We start from the raw sequence: 18,568 nt of genomic DNA on the forward strand, positions 1-18,568 counted from the left end.
CTACTTAGTTTTAATATTACTCTTATTTCTCTTTCTGGGTCGCAAAAAAAGTTTAACATATTTTCAGGTGAGAATGTAGCTGTGTAAACGTGAAAAATCTGAGCCGATCAACACATCGTCTTCAAATCCCCGCAGTCTTTCACTACTCGGGTTAAACATGATACATAAGTAACTTTGATGACTTAAAAATGTTATTGTTTGGCTTTTTCAGTGTTTTATTTGTTCGTGAGTAAATCGGTTTGGCTGAGATTAAAGTTATTAGATTAGATTAAATTAAACTTTATTAATCCCTCGGGAGGGTTCCTCTGGGTTTTCACACAGCTGAATAAACGTCAAACAGAAAACTGATTAAACAGAAGTGTGAGACAGTCGAGAGTTTACGCCAGCGCCCGGTTATATTTCAGATAGCAAGGAGCAGACGGCAGAGTTTCACTCCACCAAGGGAGCTCGTGACGTACTACCCGGCTTTCTTTAGATCGGTGAAAGCAGCCGCTGTTTCCGGGCCGGCCAATAATAACGGTGACATTTAACGTATTTTATCCGATAAATAAACACTGTAGAATGTATTTATCACCCCCCCCCCAAAAGCCCTTTTGACTGTCTCCCTAATTCTGAGGTCTCAAGGTTGGCAAGTATGGCCACAACACCTCACTTTTTTGCCACATGTATCGCAAACCACGTATCAGCTGTTTGTGGAGGTAAAATACTTCCGCACAAGACTCCAATTAGGCTCAGCCATTGTTGTGAGTGCGCGCCAGCGGCTGCGAGACATTTATACAGCCGTATTTCGCACATGACTATGAAATGCGGAAGAGGAAGTAGTTCCTTTGAATGTAGACAATACGAATGTTATAGTTTCTTTCCACTGTGTTCCTGTTAATGATAAACTACAAATTTACTCTAAATTACTAAAATATCAAGATTTTAATGTGAGAATCGATTCTAGAACCTAAATGATTGGTATCAGAGGAATCGATATTTCAGGATTGATCTGCACTTCACTAACAGTCACTAAATTACTTTAATGTAGTTACTGTCCTAAATTCAGTAATAACGTCACAGTTAAAATTATTCTGTTACTGGTTTTGCAAAGGTCGTTCACTTATCTGCACACCAGCAGGATAGAAAAGGGGTGGGGCATAAATCAAACGTATTTTTTTCTATTTCTGTACATTTGTGCTAAAGTGAGCTGATTTCAGTTCAAATGAGTGTTCTACAGCTTTTCAGGAAAGGAGGTTTGGACAAGACCTTTAATGTTATTGCACAAAAGGACAGATGCACAGTGGTAATGTGGAAATTGCATCCACAGCTAGCTCTTTGCAACAATTTGCACAGACAGCATGCTAATGCAAAGCTAGCTGAAAACCCCGCGTGATGTTAATGATGAGTGTGTGCTGACTCCAGCCCAGCAGCCAGAGCCTGAACTTCAACGTTTTCAATTTTAGTTTATATTGTTAACTGGTAATTATGAGTAAATGAATTTCAGGTCATGTTCAGAGTAATAAGAAAGAAATGTAACAGGCAATGCAAGAAAAGTGATTAATTACATAACATACTGAAAAGTAATGAGTGATGTGTAATACAATACGTGTTTGGAGGAACAACCTCAACAGCGTTTCTGTAGCACTAGCACATCTCTCTTCTTCTTGTATTTTAAATGTACACGTCTGCATCTCCTGAAGTCTCCTGGTCTTCTGCAGGTAAATCATACTCTACACAACCGGGCATCACATGGACTTCCAAATTCCTACTGTCTGCTTTACTATATGGAAAGAATAATTCCCACATTTGCACTGAAAGTCAGCACTGAGAATTTATTAGCGCATCAAACAGCACTGTTATACCAGGAGCAGTGTGTGCCTGATTTGCAGAAGAGGGAGAGTTATGACTCTGAAACATCTGAATGTTAAGCTGATCAACTTCTGAATCATATGCAGCGTTAAAACCATGTAGCCCATGAAACATGGTGTGCAAAATGAAGTGGGCTACGCTTATTCATCCAATGAGTCAAAGTCATATTTAATTACCACGTTACATCTGTTGTTCGCGGTGGATGGATGAGAGGATCCAAACGCAGGACAGCACAGATGGGTAAAAAATCACGAATTCTGTAGCTTTAATACAAGGCTACTTTCACACATGCAGCGACAGGTGAGCCAAACTGGCGAGGAGCAAGACTGAAGGCAACCGTCCAAATACAAGCAAAAGGTCAAACAGTATGTGCTAGCTAGGAAAACAAATAAAAATCCAAACTAGAAACAAACACAAGGGCAGCTACTCAGAAAATGATATGCCATCAAAGCTCAAAATCAGATCGAATTTGATCGAAAATTGAAAGTCAGAGGGTCACACTTATTTCTTGTTTCAAAAATGCAACCACGTGTCTTTGTTTTTCCTTCATACAAAATTTGATTTACATTTTATTTGGTTGGGGAGCGCTTGTGATCAGGCAGTCACGCAATGTCCACTCTAGTTAGACAGACAAGTATTACCAGGGGGCAGTTCTTCAAACCCTATTTGTGCCATTTATAGACATCTACATGTGTATTTTTTCTGTCTCGCTCTTTGCATAGTGAGCTTATCAGTACAGGACTCTGGACAGTGTAAACGTACATACCAGGGCAATACGTAAGTGGTGCGATGGTTAGCAGCAGCGTTTAGTTTGATTTTAAAGGTGCTGATTGTCTGAGGGATTTGCTGAGGTGTTGAGGAAGAAGAGATAACTGCTCGCTTTCTACCACATTTGGACATCAAGAGTTGCACGTCATCTTTTTTAGATGCACTATGTTCCCAATAGTATTTGCTCATCTGCCTTCACATGGATATGATCCATTCTTAATGCACAGGGTTTAATACAGTTTAATACAACTGTTCTGAGAAGACTGACCATTCTTCCATTAGCACATTTGTGAGGTCAGACACTGATATTGGATGAGAAGGCCTGGCTCATAGTCTCGGCTCTAATTCATTCCAAAGGCCTTCTGTCAGGTGTAGGTCAGTCAAGTTCTTCCACACCAAACTTGCTCAACTATGTCTATATTGACCTTGCTTTGTGCACAAGTGCTGTCATGTTGGAACAGGAAGGAGGCCATCCCCAAACTGTTCCCACAAAGTTGGGCACAAAATGCTAAAGCATTAAGAGTTCCTTTCACGCTCAGCATCCGCTAACCCCGCTCTGTGATTTTACGTGACCTACCCTTTCATAGTTGCCAACTGTTCCCAAACTCTCCCACTCTGTTCCAATACCACCAACAGTTGATTGTGGAATTGCTTGATTTTATAAACCTTTGGCTATAGAAGTGATTGAAGCCGAATTTGATGATTTGGATGGGTTAATGATATCTATCAATGCAGTGTATCTACGAAAACCGCCCATCTTGAACAAGTTTTTGCTGGGTGGGTAGCATCTTACCATCTTCTCCACCCCAGATTAGCCTCCTCTCTTTTTCGCTTCCTTCTTTATTCCTGGATCGTCTTCCTCTCCTCTCCATACGTAATACACTGACCTTCTTTCCAGGCCTGGGTCTATTGCGGGACTTTCCTCACTACCTCCTGTTCCACTCTATCATATCGGCAGCAAGGGGAAGAAATGGGGCAGACACTGCATACATTTACTGCTCTGGCACACAACCATAAATACACACAGGAAGTGACAGACAAGGGAGGCATGGCCACAAGGGATAGGGAGAGAGAGAGGTGTGTGTGTGACTGCGCAAGGGAGAGCGAGAGGGAAAAGAAGAGGCAGTGAGCTGCTACCAATATGTCTGGCCAATGTGGTACAAACATCACCTCATCTGACTCTGTTCACAGTGACACGCAAAGCGCAATCGTGACGCATCGTCATGCATCTCGTGACATTTTTTTTCCCCAGCAGCGACCGCATGCTCATCGCGTTGCACACACATACATGCAAATCTGTGTACAGACGCATTTCGGCAGAGAACAAAGAGCAAGTGCAGACACAAACACAGACACCCAACTGAACAAACAGACACATGCACGGTGACTCACGCAGACACACACAAGGGTGTCACACTTATCTCGCATTGTGTTTGCTTGCTGGCTTTGTTCCATCCATCACACCATGACAGCCAGTCACTGCGGATTACAGCCACATCAGCCTCAACAGAGAAATCAATGGTGAAACATATAAATAAGAACACAATTAAACCAATTGAGTGGAAGGCAACAAGTGGCCCTCTGAAGTGATGCTTCCCACCAGCAGAGGGAGCCGATGAGCTTCTGAGCCTTGGTGGAGGGAGAGAGGAGGGTGGTGTAATGTTTCCTTTGTTAGTTCTTCATCATTCTCCTCATTCCTTGAAATGCAAGCGTGACTGTAGAGAAATATTCTTGTGCGTGCACTGGCAGTGCTTTGGCTCGATGGTGACCTCACTCTCTATTTTCCTCTGAACTTGAAGATAGTTAGAGAACATCCTCCACACACAAAAACACAGGCCGGTTTCTCACCATCGATCACTGCATAGAGCTCAAATGCGCAGTTGGACTCTTGGGCCCCCAGCAGCATCATTCATAGGCCTGTCTGATCATGAATAAAAATGATTCATTTGTTTTTTGGGGGAATGGTTAAAGAGGGGGGGAAGAAAGTGAAAAGTCTGGCCTTGGTATTCAGACAAGTGGGTGAATTTTTCAAACCTGGGAAAATAAAAAAGAACAAGACGACGAAAGCAAAAGTCAGGGATAGAGCACAAGACAGGCAGACAGTGAGGATATAAACTGAGAAATGCACAAATGACTGCAGGAAACTAAAAATAGAGGAAGAGACTCGTGAAGAGGCATCGAGAGTGGCCTGAAAAGGAGAGAAGAAAAAGGAAAAGGAGAGAAAATGCCGCCAGCTGCTCCCGATTCTTCGGCTGGAGGAGCTGAGTGGCATTTTTATGAAGAAAAGCCGCAAAAGGCAGGACGCCGAACTGCGCCTACTTCACAACAGCCTGGCACAGACACACACACACACACACACACGGCCTGCACCACTGCACAGACTGCTGGTATGGCTGCGTGCACGTGTGTGCGTGTTTTGCAAAACTGGGAGCAGGAATGCACTCAAACATGCTAATTCAAACCACATCTCCATAGCCTGCATTTGTGCGTGCTCGTTTCTGGCATTTCAAAGCTCCTTGTTTACGGCTCTTAACAAGTTACTTTCAAATCAAATCTCAAACGGTCAAACACACAGACACACACACATAGCCAGTCTCTAACACCCCTGCGTGATGTTGCTAATAGCACTAATTAATAGGCTAAATTCTGCTAATTGAACTCGCTTATGCTGAACCTCTCTCTTCCTCCTACTCCTCCACTCCTCTTTCATTCTCTCTGGACTTCAAGACCATGCTGTTAGCTTTAATTTAAATTTGCATGGTGATTACATTACTGTTCCACAGACTAATGCAATCTCCGTTCTTTCATCATTACCGTAAATAATTCCACAACACTAATCCCATATTCGCCTATTTTTAACCTTCTCTTGTTTTCATCATTTGCTCGCCCCTTTCTATGTGACTTACTATATGACACACACATGCATGCAGACACACACACACAGACACCTGCTTCTGTTTGAAGCCTCAAGGAGAAGAGCAACAGCAGCAGCAGAAGAAAAAGATGAAGAAGAAGCAGTGTTCAGTTGAATGAGCATGGTATAGAGGAGAGGACAGGATCTGGGAGGAACGCGGGGAGGGACAGCCATTAGCCACGCCAGCTGTTTCCTTTGCATATTAATACACAAGCAAGCAGGCAGGCAAACACACACACACATTTACATGTACACATGCACGCAATCATGCAAACTCATGCTAGCGCAACAACGGGCTGGCTAGCGAGACATGCAAAAAAAAAAGGTAAAAGGTGTGCGTAAAAAAATCTGAAAAGCATAAGAGAGATGGAGAGGCATGTAGTGGATTTAGTACCAATATTTCTACGTTCATAAGAAATTGTCTGGCATGCACGCGCACACACACACAAACAGACTATGAAGACCATCCCAGGAATCAGATGGATGGAGGTGGATGGATGGATGCAGGTGTTTTACAGTGTTGAGACATACGCTTCAGATTCTTAACAGATACAGTGGAAAGCACACATAAACACAGGCGTTAGCATAGACGGATAGCAAAGAGACCAAAGGCACACGCTGAAGTGTAAGAGGTGAAATAAAGCGAGCAGTGCCGTATGATGGGCAGAGAAGTGAAGAGAAACAAAGACAGGAGGCGAGAGAGAGGGCAGAGGGAGCCACTGACTGTGGCTGTGCCTCAAAGAATTCCCCGAGTGAGCATTATGTATTGAAAGGAGGATAAAGTGCAGAATTCCCTTCCTTCTCCCTCTGTTGTACTTCCAGTAGAACGAACAAATACTGTCACATCTCTGGCTGCTTTCATAGATTCTGTCTACTATATACTACCACTCAGTGTTAGGTGCTAGAAATACCAAAAGGGGATAACGTTCGTTAAAATGTGATCTCAAACATCACATGGGCTTGTAGATGTGGGAGTAGCATTCACTGAGAACGGGCTTACAGTTGTGCTTTATATAAAAGAGGGCTTTCCAATATATAATGCTGGTGTAGCATGTTGTGGAAAAGAGCACTAATAATTCATAAATGTTGACTTGAAGACGTTTGTGCAGCAAAGCAGCTCTAGTGCTGTTGTTAATTCTATTAATTCTATTGTTTTTCGCTGTCTGCAGCATGAACGGTAGAGTCAGCCTGTGTTTTGGAGAAACAAACGACATTTCGGGAAAGTTAATGAACACTTGCAATATTTAAATATGTGCGGTAAATGTACTCCTTAAAATATAGCAACTGATTTACTGATACTGGACTTTTTTTTTTTTAATAAAACAAAATCAGAATTCACCCCAGAAATCTAACCCTACTAAGCACTAAGATTTAATGCAAGAGTTTTGGGGGGTGTTGTTGTTGTTTTTAAAACTGGATCCATTTTTCAGAAACAATGTGCCCGGCCACTCAACGTATATCTTGCGGTAACACAAGCCAGTTTTGTGCATAGGTACAAGAAATATTTCTTATATTTATAAAAGCACAGAGTTGTTCAAACCAATCAAGTGTCCCAGTCAGAGTCTGGCAGGATTTGCAGTATTAGCCCTTTGAAACTGAAGCTGCAAAATGGAATTTGCCTAAAATTACAAGTGCTGCATTTCCACCTATGATTTTTTTTCTACTGTGAAAGCTTTAAAAATTTCTGGACAGGAAGGCAGCCCCTAATGGCATTTGCCATATTCGCAGGGAACTACACATATGTCAAGATTTATTATTAAGCTTAACCACGCGTGGCAGCATAACGAGGCTATTAGGGTGCTCGGTGCCATGTTGAAATCTTCTAATCACCATACAGAGATGCTAAATGGTGTGCTTGAGATACTATCACCTTTTATATGGTTTAATTTAATGAGTCTTTGAACGTAAAACGCTCCAAAACAGACTAAATGATTCTCATCAAAAATGCTGAGGTTTTGTGTTGATTTTAATGGATGAAAAAAAAACATACAGATTCAGTCAGACTAGAATATATGCATAAAAAGGCATAAAGGAAAATCAGTAATGTGTTAATAACATAAAGCTAAAGCAGATATATCGAGATATAAAACAGAAGTTTCTGTCAGCCACCTATCAGACCGTTCCTTGTGACTTCCGACAGCTGAAAAGAGAGGAAAGCCTGGCTGTTTTTACCCAGCAGTTACTAGCAAGGATGGCACAAAAAGTGTTGCATTAGCTCAGATGTAATGCAGCAGATAGCATCAAGACTGTGGAGACTGTGAACCCTAATGGCACAAATAACAAACAAGAAAAACACCTGGATAAAAGAGCAAAATGGGGAAAGATAGGCTGATAAATACGCTAAAATCACATGTCATCTTACTCCAGACACACACAAAACAAGAAAAAAGCAGCAGGCTTATGAAACAAAGGACAAACAGAGCGACGGAGAGAGGAATTCAAAAGAACACATATTAAGAGGCTTGAAGTATACTGTGTGACAGATGCATGCAAACACACACACACTCAAACATGTACACACATGCTGCAAGAAAGTAATAAGTGTTGCGACACAGGCACTGAAAGACTGAGACAGGCAGGGAGATGATCGTTATGTTAGTAGATATACTCCCACACACACACACACGTCTCTAGTGTTAGCTTGACTTATGAAATCCTAACTGTGGCTCAACACTGCAATATTGTCTGAAAATGTCAAGGCTTAGATGGGAGCCCCACTGGGACAAAATGTACTGTCGACGCACACGGGCCTCAATCTGTTCTCGCAATGACATATGGCTTTCATTTATCACATTCTATGCTGAGACAAATTGTTTTCCCAAACCCTCGATGTGCAACACAACAGGAATGGTAAAGATGAGGTAAAGGACAAATGTCAAAACAATGGAAAGCAGAATGGAGAGCAAAGTCAGGGTTGGCAGATCAATACCTCAGGTATCTTCTTAATGTTGTCTTTAAAGGGGGTCTGGTATGTTTTTCCATATTTGCTGTCATGTGTTTGGTGTTATTTTGCTAGATGACCAAATTAAATGTGGTCAGAGTTTCAAATAATGAGGTCAGTGAGTGTTTAGTGATACCTAACACCCAGTTTCACAGTTTCTTTTCCTACAGTTGGCTCTATATGTTGTTGGTGAGGGTGCATATCTCTGATATGTTAGCCATCTTGAAACAGCTCCATTTACTTATTTAAGCATGTTTAAGCATGTTTTGATTAGCATGGTGACACAGTGGCTCTGCTTGCTTCTGTTCATTTGAAAGTCTTCAGTTGATTCAACATGCTGCAGTGTACTGCAGAAAAGAGCAAATTTCTCTGATTTGAGATTTCTTTAATTGGCTCCTTGTTGGATCCAGAATCAGATTTAAAGCCCTTTTCCCCACATGCAAGGTCTCATCTTATCTTAAAGATCTCATATTTACCGTATTACCCCAATACAACACTTTGCTCTCAGACCGCAGGCCTACTTGTGGTTCCTAGAGCATTAAAAGTAGAATGGGAGGCAGAGCCTTTAGTTTTCAGGCCCCTCTTCTGTGGAACCAGTTTGGATTCGGGACACAGACGCCATCTCTACTTTTAAGATTTGGCTTAAAACGTTCCTTTTTGATTAAGCTCATAGTTAGGGCTAGGTAAGGTGACCCTGAATCCTCCTTTAGTTATGCTGCGATAGGTCTAGGCTGCTGGGCACTTCTCATCCTGCACTGAGCATATCTTCTTCACTCACCTTTTTTTCCACTCTCCGTCTGTTTATACACCACTATTACATTTAACCCTAACCCGCTCTCTTCCACAGCGTGTCCTTTGTCCCATTTTCCTCCTCCCACCTGATCTCAGGAGATGGCTGCACCTAACTGACATGTCTTCCTGTTAGAAGTGAGTTTTTCCTTCCCACTGTCACCAAGTACTTGCTCATAACAGGCCTTTTGATTGTTGGGGTTTTCTCTGTATTATTTTAGGGTCTTTACATTACAATATAAAGCACCTTTAGGCAACCGTTGCTGTGATCTTGAGCTATATAAATCAAACTAACCTGGAAATAATCAGAGCAGGTGCCCTTTTAAAGTTTCTCTAGCTTGAATTTATATATACAGATAAGCAAAAGATACTTTTGGCTGCTCCCATTTTTTTTCTCTGGATGGATTTGCTGCAGATGTTAATTCGACAAAGATTTTACACCAGATGTCTTTCCTGATGCACCTGGGCATGGGACCAATACTAGGAGGCTGGGTTTGTGTCTCCTCCGCATCTCAAATTTGGGATCTTTTGCATTTAAGGTGAATGTGTTGACCACTACCACAGTGCCACTATGCATACTACTAAGCTATGACCTAATAATTGTTTTAATTGCTTTATTTGTGGAAAGTCGTGTGTGTGCGCTTTTAGGCAGAGAATGAGATTGGAGAACCCAGAAAATTCAAAACAGACCAATTGCACTGGGCTTTTGGCATTTGGCACTTCAGACTGGATTGTATATTTGTCCCTAAGGGAACACAAAACAAATGTGATTCTAGCCCAATAAACAGCTTAGCATAATGGTTTTGTGCTCTGGTGTATTAGCCTCCTTTGGTGTACAAACTGGTTAAACAGTACGTCCAAAAAATAGAATCTAAGGATCAGCCCAGACTGTAATCTGCCCTTGGTTATTTTTTTTCTCTGTTATGCTTTCCAAGCATCAGTGACTTGGCTTTAAGACGTTATAATCTGTCTCCATATACCCATAAACCCTTGCGTTCCGAAGCAATTTCCTGTTCAGATTATGTTCTCACTCCTACTACAACACGCTGCAGTTGTCTGGGACACAGGGAGCCGCATTTTGAGCTATTTCTGCAAAACTCGGTCTCACCTGGACAGATGAATAATGCATGAGCGAGTTCAAGAGTTCAGCTAAACTTTTGCACACATACTCGATGTGTGCTGAAATCATCCCTGTGATTCACTGCACCTGAAAAGAAGGCTTTAGGCTTACACACGCACAGGAAATCTTTTAGTTTATTTCGGAGATGTGAGGCGTGGATAAAACATGTGCGGCACACTCTGACAGCAGTGATAGCTTTACCTGAAACACCGCGGGGAATCAGATATACATACTGTGAGAAAAACCCATCCATGTGCACCATGTGCAATACACACATCTTGATCCCTTACTTTAATTACAGTTGCCTATATTTTTCTACTGTGTTTCACACTAATTAGACAGAAGTGGTCTGTCGCGAGATAAACGATCCCATGTGGCAGCCTTATTTTGACTTTTATCACAGCGTCACACATGCGCACACAAACACACAGCCACTATTATAGAAGTCAGTTTGTGTGTCTGAAAAGTGTGAACGCGTGCACGTGTGAGCAGACAGTTGCGCACGAGCATCTACGTAAGCACGGGCTCTCGGATACGCGCGGGGTGGATGCTAATTAGGACTCGCTGGTTTTGATGTTTATAAAAAGAAGGGGAAAAAAATCCATCACCAAACCTCAGTTTCCTGTTGCGAAAGGCTGTTGGATTTTTTAAAGCATCTTTACGGGCTCTCGTGGCAGGGAGGTACGACACGCTGGGTGCACGACGCCAAGCTCGTAAGGCTCACCGCGGCGCTGCCACTGTCGCCACCGGCCTGTAACCTGTACCTTCTCTCGCTCCACGCACCACCCCGGCACTGACCGCAGGACCGCACCCTATTCCAAGCTCTGTGTGTGTGTGTGTGTGTAAAAGCTTTCACTTTGTTCCCTTAAGGCATAGTCTTACACTCTGACTCCCTGCTTGTGAAAGCCTGCGGTGTGGCAAATAGGACACCGGGGACCCAGAAATGGCCCTGGCACTCAGATTTTATTTGCCCTCAAATTGATCCAAGATGGCAGCACAGATTCCTAGCTAACAATGCAGATGTGGGCCACTGTTGTTCATTAGTGCTTAGCCCAGGGTTAAAGCACAGGGGATATTAACTCTGTCCTCCTTTTCAGAGGGGTATTAACCTACCTCCACCTCCTTTCTCCGTGGCCTGTATTCGCTTCTTTCCCCTCTCCCGACCTCGCCCTCTGCCCGTTTCACTTCACTCGATCTTTGACCTATCAGCTCCGACCAAGCCAACCACGGGGTCCTCCGTGTCAAACACCGTCTGTGAAAACACTGGTGTTCAGATAAGCTGAAGGCAGAGCTGGGCCAAACAACACACTGGGTTCAGAGACCCAACAGCCTTTTCTCTGCTGCGGACAGCAGCGTAAGATAAGCCCAACGCTGCGGCAAAACCGATCCGATGTTGAGAAAACACTGCAGTAAGATAAGAGGAATAAAGTACAACACATTATGACTTTATTTTCACGTTGGAGATAACAAGATGCTGCTGGCTGGAAGATAAGCTAGTGCAAGTAGTCAGGCAAACATATAGCTCTGAGTGTGCGCGCAATACGAGCGGAGTACAACACGGTGCTGCAGGAGGAGCTCTGGGCCAGTCACATGACACGATACACTTCATTACAGGGATTAATTAATACTTTCAATTTTACTCTCCTAATCTGAATTTTGCCAAAATGGGATGTGTGAATGTTGCCCGCTGTTGGCTATAGCGTTGCAAAGTGCCATCATAAAACACTCTTGCTGTGGTTGTGCAGCACTAAACTCTGTTAAAGCTCTCTTCCTCTGTAGGAGACGTCTGCCCATTTGTGAGGGCTTCTGTTCTCTCGAGCATCCCAAGGGCATCCAATCTCCCCCTCAGAGATGGTCTTTTGATAATAATTTAGTCCTCAAGATATCAGAAAATGTTATGAAACTGCTCACCACAAATTCCGAGAAACCCAAGGCAATGGCCTCAAAACGCTCAAGGACCAAATTCCAAAAAATATTCAGAAATAATTACGACTTCTTTATGTTTGAGAAGCTGAAATAAGAGGATGTGACACTCCGGCTTGTTAAACGCTTAAAATGATTAATACGTTAAAACTCTTTCGATCAATCTCCGATTGATCTGCTAATCTCCTAACAGACTCTTTGGGCACTGATAATGGGTCTCAGCTGTTCGCTGATACAGGATTACTTTCACTGAACTAATATTAGATATCAGACCGAGGCTTAAATACAAATCAAACTCCTCTGGGTCGGGCAATGTGGTATTAGAGTGTCATTTCATTAAGAGTCCATGGTAACCTTTCAACATATTATACTCAGAGTGCTGCAAAGAGAAAGTCCTGGTCCTGGTTTCAGGCTTTAGAAACAATCAGGTGTGCTGGATGTGAGTGAATGCGTTGATATGATGCATTAAGTGACCTTCGAACCCTGCCAGTGCTCAGCACCCATGCTTATTTGGTGGAGGGGCTGGGAGGAGGCTTCTCTCCTTTCAAATGTTTCATTTTGTTTGCTTACCTTTAGATTTCTGCCTACCCCAGCCTTTAAGTTATAATAGAAATATTGCTGCTGTGTTGCGTTGTGGAAAGAAATATTATCCCCGCTGAAATGAACAAACAGAACGAGTCGTGTGTCACTTTTTCAGCTTTACAAGCCCGACGCGGCTTCCAGCTACCCCCTTTAAAAAGGCAAAAACGTCCCACTCTTTCATTCTGAATAAGGAGGCTCCAACAGGTTTCTGTCACTGGGATGAAAAACCAAAGCTCAGACACTCGCTGCTCTCAAATAGAGAGCCTTTTAAATCCTCTGACAATGAGCGGGACAGATAAGGAGAGGGAGAAGAGGGGAGAGAAAGGGAGACACACACAAACAGACAGAGAGAGAGAGACAGATAGAAAGGTGTAAAATGGAGAGGATAACGAATGAGTGCGCCGCTGAGAGGGAGCCTTAATGATGTCAATGTGATAAGTCTAAAACGAGGTGAAAATTGAAATGAGTGCTGCCACGGTGGTGGTCGGCGGGAAGAGTGAATAGGAGTTGCGCCCGAAGCCGCTGCCGGCGCTGCATTTATTCGTTTAGATTAGCTGGGGGAGAAAATAGAGGAGAGGTGAAAATGGAGTGAGAAGGAGGAGAGAGGAGGTGGAGAGATCTGTGAAGCTGTAAACCGGGGGTGAAAAAGAAAAAAATAAAATAAAATTTAAAAAAAAAGCAAGTGTCAAGGAGGGGACAGAGCAAGGGCCAGAAAGCTGGCAAGAAAGAAAGTAAGAAAAGGGAAATGGAGGCAAAGGGAGAGTAGGAGCTAAGTTCAAGCCAAAGTCAATTGAACAACTAATGTGAATCGATTTGTTGCCTCTGCTTTTGCTCTTTCGGGAGCGAGTGACATTTTAAAGGCATATTTTATTATTGGGAGGAGGTGGGGCTGTTTGCCTGGCAACTGAGCACACTGACAGCCCGCTGACAGCTGGACAGAATACACTGAATAGAAGAAATACTGCAAATGGCCCGTGTGTGCTTGGAGAGCCATTGTGCGTCTGGTGAAGTGTGAGCGCGTGTGTGTGTGTGTGTGCGATACGTCAGATAACGTACAGCAGGAGTGAAAATGTGTCAACGTGCGCACTTGCTTCTGTACATTCATGCACGCATGCTTACATAATAAATACTCCATTAGGATTTATTTTAGCGCTGTGCACTGCGTCATGATATTTTTTTAATGCATATGTAATGGTCATATTTCCTCAGGCCGGCGAGTGCATGTACTTCCATATGCCTACTGTGGCTTTCACGTTGTTCTTGCATGCATGTGCCTGTGTATGGACGTGTATGAGAGTGTGAGAATAATTCATGGCAGTGAGTGAGTGAAATGTAGTGGCTGTCCACTGGCAGCCTGGAGTTGTGCCAGTATGGAGGGCCAGCATTAATAATTAAAAACACTTTTACAGGGAGGATTTCTGCTGCAGCGTCTGTTGTCGGCTGCTCTCTTCAAGGGCACATTCGGGACAATCGCACAGAGAAAAAGTTTGGAAACGTTGCAAAGGAGAAAAAAAAAGCCAAAGATAGCAGTGTTCTAAAAAAACAAACAAAAAAAAGGTCATCACTGGGCAAGGCTACAAATCATCCCCCCAAAAACCATTATTTGTGGCTTTTTTCTCCACAGCTATCTGGCTAACTGGGTAATCCAACTTCTTTATTTTGACTGTAGCGCGTTCAAGGTGCTTTTCTCTTCATACAATCATTTGTGCTTAAGGACAATGAAAACTAAAAGAGGCTCGTCTTCTCGGGATTTCACTCAGTCGCACAGCCCACATCCAAAAGCAGCGCCAGAATAAATAATTGAATCAGAGTAGTCTTAGCAGACCTCAGCAGACCTCATCTCTCAGCAGTCTTTGGTTGGAATCCAGTGAGTGTAGTAATCTACTTTTCAGGGTATATGTAATCCTGGGGAAAGTCTTCCAAACAGCATGCTGTGCAAAGGAGTGGATCAAAACAAACAAACCAACATAGCTGTTCACCAGCGTGGCCATGTTCCAACCCAAAGGAGTCATCCTTAAGCCCAAATGGCTGGCCAAGTATCAGCACTGGGCCAATCCGCGCTTTATTGGAAACGCTAATGACTAGCAAGGGAAATCAGCTTTTGCATATTACAAATTCTAAACCACACGCATTATCACACATTGCGGATGCCGGCACATTATTATTGGATATGTAGCTAATCAAAAATGAGGACCTATTCTCGTTAAAGTCATAAACAAACTGCGTTTTAGTAGCGTCTCGCTTCTTTGATTCACCATACCTGCCTGCAGAACAAGATGGGGACTTAGCTTTGTTACAAATAGATATAAGGGACACGTAATGATGATCTTTAGTCAATTTCTACACCTTCTTAGTTAATTGAAAGATCAGGATCAGTAAACCAAAACGCTTAAAATTTTGGCTCGTACCAATCCTTCTCTTATAAAGTTCTCTAGCGGTTGATCTTCCAAAATAGGCTAGAAGGTGCATGATCATGACACTCACGCGGCTTCCATCGGTACGATGTCTTTTCCAGGGAAAGCTTTGCTTATTTCAGCAGACCAATGTAGTGTAACAGCCCTGAGGGTTGTACTACGAAGCGTGATTAATGGATATGTCGGGTAAGTCAGGTATGCTGAGCCTAAAGCTAGAGTTGTCAATGTCATGAAGATAGCTTTCTTTTTACCTGGCTAGATCACCAAGGTTACTTATGCTGAACACACAACCTGCTCTAGACAAGGTTAATGTGTCCAGCATAGATCAGACATTTGACGTTAAAATAATCTATAAGAATGCTCTCAGACATGCTCAAAGTGGGCTATCAAGTCTCTGCATTTTATACTAGTACTGCAAAATGAAGCCCTGCAGTAAACTTATACCAGCGCAAACTGTGCGGTTTTTCTCGAGCCAGCTAGCACTGAACATCACCCTTCTGGTGCTAAACTGGCCTTCCTGCCTTGTCTTCAGAGCTCTGACGCGACACAGTTGACTCAAATTCAAAACGTGCATGTATTTTTCAGCCAACAATAAAATGTGTCACTTTCCAAATCTGATATATTATCTTTGTGCCATTTTCTCCTAAACAGGGTTTGAATTGTTCACCAGCTACTGCATTCTATTTTATTAAAATTTTTACACCAGTCCCCAAACTTTTTGGCCACAGCGTTGTAAACTGCAGGTGGACTTTTACCTACTTCTTGGCATCGGATCTTGAAAGCCCACCGAGGCATATTAACCTTATGCGACCACGCTCACGCTCGGGGCATAAAACTCAGGTCATGTTTAGCGGCTATTGACCACAGTTAAAGTTCAATTCATCAGAATTTAATGACGGGTCTTCTGTGACATTTTATACCGAACAGAGAGGTCAAGAGTCCAAAAGAACAAAAGAAAGCAAGTAGCCAAAAAGTTTAGAGCACTTTATGCAGCTAAACTTGTTTGCATTCTAAGTAGACAAGCTGCTAAAAATGGAGCTCATAACACAGTCGGGCAGGAACATGAGGCCATTAGTGCCACTCACAGGAGTTGATCAACAGCTGTTCATCATTAGCTTCACTCTTTGTACAGGGCCAACTATGCACCTACAATACACACACACATTAGCAAAACAGAGTGATGTATTTTACACATTAATCTCTGTGCATACACCGTTCGCTACTGCCGTTAGTATGACCTATTGATGCTGCTAACCGCAGTTATTCACCAGTGGCTGCCACGGCGCTATAAGCTGAAACACACTATTCATCATCCAGGACTTTAGTCATACTGCATATTACTCAGTTTAAAGTATTACTGCTGCAAATCACGTTTGCTGATAAATACACACTAGCCACCGGCTAGAAAACATAGCAGCCCCGCACTGAAAGCGGAGAAAAATCCAGCCACCACCCAAACCTCGAGTCATCGTATTCAATTTATGGCAGCACCGCTCTTGCTAGCTGTTATTGTTGTTGCCAACCTTCTTTCAGCAGCTACTGCTGCACCGAAAGCTGATTCACATAACTCTGTCTGACCTTATCAGTAGATTTTATATTCCAGACATGTGGAGGAATATTTCATCAACTACTATGATGAGCAGCATGTTAGCACAGAAGAAGCTCCAGTGCTCTATCATATCACATTGCACAATGCAGTTCACTTTCTATATACACATATAGATAAATCGGTGCAGCTTTACAGTGACTAATAATAATCATTTGAATTTTGTTTTGCACTTATCACTCCTCCAGCTTCTACGTTGTCTTACGACAAGCTGCGACATTCAGATGGAATACTAGGATGCTCTGAAGCACATTTATTGGGCCTCATTCACTACTATCCGAGTAGACTTGTTCTTACCCTGCACACAAAATAGGGCAGAAGAAGGCATAACAATAAAATCAAAGCACTAACTCAATATCAATAATACAATATCGATGAAACCTCAAAGTTGGAATGACAACAAAACCCAAACAGGATACAAAGTAAAAAATATATCAAAAACTCAACATTAGTCAAATCCATCCATCCACTTATCCTTTTCAGGGTTGCGGAGGGCGGTGGAGCCTATCCCAGCTGTCATAGAGAGTCGGGGTACACCCTGGACAGGTCACCAGTTTGTCGCAGGGCTAACACACAGACTCAGTACCTTCTTGCTGTGCAGCAACACTGCTAACCACCGTGCTGCCCTTGAATTATCATTGAAACTTTAAAATTCCAACACAAAACCCTGGAACCTGTCAGATCTCTTTTCCACTATCACCCACTCGACTTGACTTGACTACACTTACTTTCGGCTGTTTTCCATTAGGCTAACAAGAATCAAACCCGTCAGTTTTGAAACCCAACAACAAGGGAAATGGTGACACACACAACAGCACCATGGTCCAACGAAACGCACACAAATACCATCAGTCCAGCAGCAGGTATAGCATCGTTGTCTTTGTGTCACATAGAAGAGAAGTCATGGGACTTTCAGGCCGCCTTGCTGTTTAATTTGAATGGAAAACGACCAAAACCACGTCGAGTCGAGTCACATCAAGTCAAGCCGAGTAGGTGGTAACGGAAAAGGGGAACTAGAACAGACCTATGTTATGTAAAGATTTGAGTTAAAGCAAAGACAGCCTAAACGTTTTCTCATTAACACCTGTGTTGCACCCAAATTTAACTTATTTTTCTAATGTTTTTCGAAAACTTGAAAAAAGTCACTCGTCCACGTGCACAACAGCTTCCGTAATTATTGTTCGTAAATATTGTATTGTTTGTTATCACAAAATGAAATCTCCTACAGCAGATAGCAGACTCCGGCCGTGGGTTTATTACTGCTCAGAGAAGAGATCTTTGCTCTTCTGGACGTCTGACCTTTATAATTTGTGCATATGTGCGTTCTGAAGTGGTTTGAAGCGGCGGCGGACGGTCTCCGCTGCTTTCTACCAGCTTCTTCTGCTTTATATTCACCCGAGGTCTTTGAGGTGAACTGGAGGAGTGGCTACATCAGCTTAACTTCATATTAACTTATTGTTATCAACACAAACTGAATTAAAGAAAATTTACATGCACCAACATCGCGGTTCATCATAATTAATGAAGAAACCGCCTCTGTCGGCTATCTATGGCTGTGTGTTGTCAATAACAGGCGCAGATGTTGATCTTGGAAAGAGAAAAAAAAACATGCAAACATGTCAGCGCTCAGAAGGGTGTGATATAAAAAAAAACCTTAAAA

This window comes from Haplochromis burtoni, unplaced genomic scaffold (assembly GCF_018398535.1).
Source record: "Haplochromis burtoni strain Fernald_Lab_line unplaced genomic scaffold, NCSU_Asbu1 Contig_265, whole genome shotgun sequence".
In the NCBI taxonomy this organism is placed as follows: domain Eukaryota; kingdom Metazoa; phylum Chordata; class Actinopteri; order Cichliformes; family Cichlidae; genus Haplochromis; species Haplochromis burtoni.